Source organism: Gavialis gangeticus, unplaced genomic scaffold (genome assembly GCF_001723915.1).
Source record: "Gavialis gangeticus isolate Ggan-Ray unplaced genomic scaffold, GavGan_comp1, whole genome shotgun sequence".
Lineage (NCBI taxonomy): Eukaryota > Metazoa > Chordata > Crocodylia > Gavialidae > Gavialis > Gavialis gangeticus.
In genome coordinates this window covers 107,064,730-107,069,842 of record NW_017728992.1, presented here as the reverse complement: position 1 = coordinate 107,069,842, position 5,113 = coordinate 107,064,730, and positions in this window count along the sequence as shown.

Sequence of the window (5,113 nt, the reverse complement as noted above, 5' to 3'; positions counted from 1 at the left end):
AGTGTAAATGTAATAATTCCATCACCCTATCAATTGTAAATACTCAGTTACAATAGTTTCAAAGTGTGCTTAATTTCCTTCTGCAAGAGAAAAATATACTAGATGTATAACCAAATCAATGCGAAGTGAAAGAGGTAAACAACAGCTTGCAAAAATAAATATCATGCAGCAATTCCCCATCAAAGCTTCAGTAATTACTATATGGAGTAGGTTGTCCTTAATACAACAATTAATTAATTTTTCCAAATGAATTATGCAAGCCAATATTTTTTCTTCATTAATGCTTTGTTGGAGTCATTAAGTTTCATTAATGAATAACAAAGAAGCAATTGGAATTTTATTCTAGCTGATGTGTGTTAATGTGCTTAACTTGAATTAAATGTGTTTCCAGTATGTAATCAAATTTGAATCAATCAAATCAATTTACCACTGAATATCCTTTTGGAGCTGCAGCTGTTTTATATGGATGTCTTCTCAGAGAAAATACAGACAAAACCCTGAAGACTATGTGGCTCTGGAACATATAACATTGTAATTAGGAACCAATCTGTTTGACTTTCATTAGGAGGATACCATTTTCCCCACTTCAAGCTCCATTGTAAGTCAAACTGGTTAAATTATTCCCTCTGAACATATTATCTAATGAATTTAGCCCTCTTTTTGGTTTTGGAAGGATTTATGAACTGTAGCTGATTTATTTAAAAGTGTTTATTATTTAGAAATAGACCAAACGGTGAACAAATTTTAGTTTACAGCATATATGATGTGTTCAACAACTACTTATTATTCTTGGAGTGGGCTTATTCATCCATTCGAGCTGCACAGTATTGTGGTCATAGATGACCAAAGCATTTTAAAGGAAGAAAATAATCAAAGAATAATGTTATTTGCATGTGATTATGGACATCAACAACAATGTCCATGTCCTAAAATATTGTACATATGGGTCTATTTTCCAACAAATGCTCCACACACAAAAATACCAAATAATAAAAACAGGGTCAAATTCAACACTCATTCTAAATCTGAATCCACAAAGACACTTTTACCAGGACTTGTCCTTCTTTTATTAAAATCCATCAAATTTTAAATACTTTCTGTAGAGTTGCTGCACTGTCCAGGAGATTGAGTTTTGTAAGACAAGCCAGAAACTCCTGAATTTTGCAGTGCCAGCTCTGGGACTGAAAAGAAAAACTGGAACAAACATCCAAGATGCCACCTAATAATTCAGAGAAAGAAGCGAGAAATGTGACTTTATAATTTGCTCAGACAGTGAGAATAGCAAAAGATGAAAGAACTTCCCAACTGCTGTCATCCTATATTTCAGATACACTGGGAGTCAGCACACTATTTAAGCCTCAGTACAACATACAATCTAACATCTCTCTAAAAACATTACAGAATAATGAATACTTTTCCATGTGGTCTCTAATGACATTGTCTGGAATTCTCAGACTCCTGTCCTCCTAAAAATCAGTCTTTAGAAAATCTACATATCTAGCCAGCCAGGTCATCATCAGTTAAACATATTTCTAGTGCATTCATATTGGTTTGTTCAAAAGTTTGTAGCAAACTTGGCAATGAGAAAGCAAATAAGTAAGAGTATCAGGTTCTAAATGCATGTGCAGACATTTGCTGCACAGGATCTATGACCATGCAGCTTATTTTTGTGTGCTTCTAGGTTGGGAGCGACTTGTACACATGTTCTCTGGTGAGGAAGCTGATCTAGGTAACTTAGTGTGGGGAGAGGAGCAGGCAGTTCCAAAGATGAGGGCAGTGCTAAAAATTAGCCTGATCAGGGTCTGGAGGGTAGGAAGAGCAGAGCCCCAGGGCTAGGGTGAGCAGCTGTGCTTTCCCAGACCCAGGCTGAGCTCGGAACATATGCTAATCTGTTTCCAATCGAATTTAGTTCACCCGCCTTAGCAGGCCAAGGCACTTAAGAGAGCCTACCCCTGCCCCAGCCCTGGAATGAGGCAAGGCAGGGACAAAAGGGACACTTGTGTGCCTGTACACAAATGCCAGGAGCTTGGGGAATAAACAGGAGAAACTTGTCCTCCTGCTTAACACAAATAATTACAATGTTGTAGGTATAGTGGAGTCCTGGTGGGACTCCACCTATGACTGGATCACAGGTATAGATGGCTATACCTTGTACAGGAGAGATTGAGTGGACAAAAAGGGGTGGGGGTGTAGCTCTCTCTGTCAAGGAGAGCTACACATCCCTGCAAGCCAACATTGGTGCCCAGGGTGGATGACTGGAGACCCTCTGGGTTAAAATCCATGGGGAATATGGTACAGGGGACACAATGATGGGAGTCTATTACAGACCTCCTACCTAGGATCAAGAGCTTGACCAGGAGTTTGCCAGGGAGTTGGCTGAGGCTGTATGCTCCCAGCGCATGGTTGTCATGGGAGACTTCAACTACCTTGACATCTTGTGGGAAGAGCCCTTGGTCAAATCTGAGTGGTTGCAAAGCTTTCTCTCATGTGTGGATGAGCTCTGACGCAAGAAGTTTACGGGCTGATGAGAGGTAAAGTGCTGCTCGACTTGATACTGGCAATGGGGGGACCACCTAATCAGTGACCTAATGATCAAAGGGAAGCTGGATGACAGTGACCAAAAGCTGATCACCTTCACTATCCACTGTAAAGCTGGCAAGTCAGTCAGCAATACAGAAGTCCTCAACTTCAAGAAAGCCAACTTTGAAAGCTCAGGAGGCTTGTTGGCAAGGCCTTAAGGGACCACGGCCCAAAGGAGAGGGGAGTTCAGGACAAGTGGTTGCTCCTCAAGGGAGCTATCCTGGATGTGCAAGCAAAGTCTATTTCGTCTTGAAGGAAAGGCAGCAAAAGACCACAGCAGCCCCCTTGGCTCTTCAGGGAACTAGTGGACCTCCTGCATCTAAAAAGAAAGACCTACAAAAGATGGAGGACTGGATCCACCTCCAAGGAGGAATATTCTGCATTGGTTTGGACCTGCAGGGAACGTACCAGGAAAGCCAAGGCTGCAACATACCTCAGCCTAGCTACAGGTATCAAGGACAATAAAAAGTCCTTTTTTTGATATGTGGGGAGCCAGAGGAAAAGCAAGGGTAACATTGGACCCCTGCTAAATCAGATGGGACAACTGGCAACCATTGCCCAGGAAAAAGTCATCTTACTAAGTGGGTACTTTGCATCGTTTTTTCACCAGTCCCAAGGGACGCCTCTCCCCATTACAGGATGGGAATGCCTGGGTGAGGGCAATTCCTTACCCTCCATCAATGCTGACCTTGTGAAGGAACACTTTGAGACGCTGGACACCTCCAAGTCAGCTGGCCCTGACAATCTACACCCCAGGGTACTCAAGGAGCTGGCAAGCATCATAACTCAGCTCCTGGCATGGATCTTCAAGAGCTCCTGGCGCTCTGGTGAAGTGCCTGAAGATAGGAAGAAGGCCAATGTGGTGCCTATTTTTAAGAAAGGGAGGAAAGTGGATCTTGCAAACTATAGGCCCATCAGCCTGACCTCTATCCTGGGGAAGGTCTTGGAAAAGATTATCAAAAGAGGCCATTCTTAACAGACTGGCCGATAACATCCTGAGGGACAGCCAGCATGGGTTTGTTGCAGGTAGGTCTTGCTTGACCAATCTGATTTCCTTTTATGATGAGGTGACCTATCACCTGGACAATGGAGAAGAGATTGGTGTCATATATCTTGACTTCACGAAAGCCTTCAATCTGGTATCCCATGATCACCTCTTGGCAAAACTGGCCAACTGCAGAATCAGCTTCACCGTGATCCACTGGCTGGGGAACTGGCTCTGTGGTCTGACCCAGAGTGTGGTTGTTGATGGAAGGCAATCATCATGGTTTCCTATGACCAGTGGAGTCCCCCAAGGCTGTCCTTGGACCATCACTATTCAATATCTTCATTAATGATGTGGACATTGGTGTCAGAAGTGGACTGGTCAAGTTCACTGATGACACTAAATCTTGTGGTAAAGCATTGACACCTGAAGACAGGAGGGCAATCCAGGCTGACCTTGACAGGCTCAGGAAATGGATGGACAAGAACCTGATGGTGTTCAACACTGAAAAAATGCAAGTTTCTCCATCTCAAGAAGAAAAACCTGCAGCATGCTTATAGGCTTAGCAGTGCTACACTGGCTAGCACTATGGATGAAAAAGGACTTGGGGATCATGACTGACCACAAGATGAATATAAGCCTTCAATGTGATGCTGCGGCTAGTAAAGCAAGCAAAACTCTGGCTTGCATCAATAAATGCTTCTCAAGGAAAACCAAGGACATCCATCTCCCATTGTACTTGGCCTTGGTGAGGCTGCAGCTGGAGTATTGCGTCCAGTTTTGGGCTCCACAATTCAAAGAGGATGTGGAGAAGCTCGAGAAAGTCCAGAGGAGAGCCATGCGCATGATCAAAGGTAAGGAAAACAGATCGTATGATAAGAGGCTGAGAGCTATGGGACTCTTCAGCCTGGAAAAGCACAGGCTCAGGGGTGATCTGGTGTTTACCCATAAAAGTTTATCAGGGGTGCTCACAAAGATCTGGGGGAATGCCTGTTCACCAGAGCACCCCAAGGGGTGACAAGGGGTCACAAACTCCTTCAGGACCATTTCAGGATAGACATAAGGAAGAACTTCTTTACTGTCCGAGTCCCAAAGGTCTGGAATAGACCCCTGCCAGAGCTTGTTCAAACACCTACTTTGAATGCCTAAAAGAGAAATTTGTATGTTTATTTTGCTGGGATCCTTTGACCCCTGCTGACTTCCTGCCCCTGGGGCAGGGGGCTGGACTCAATGTTCCGAGGTCCCTTCTAGCCCCAATTTCTATGAAATCTATAACCCTCCCCAAACATCTGCATAGATTGGCACTTTGACTGACCTAGATTGGGTTAGGTTGATCTAAAGGTAGTGTCTGCACATACCCCAAGAGTATATTAAGGAGTAGTAGACAAAATGCTGAAGACAAATGTTATCCAAGTATGTTTAGTTACAGATCTGTAACATTTTAATTTTGTGCAATGGTGGACGTCTTAAGATTTGGAGAATACTATTTTATGAAGTGAAGTGAATTACATATAATGGTGTTTTGTGTTTAATTTTTATAAAATATTA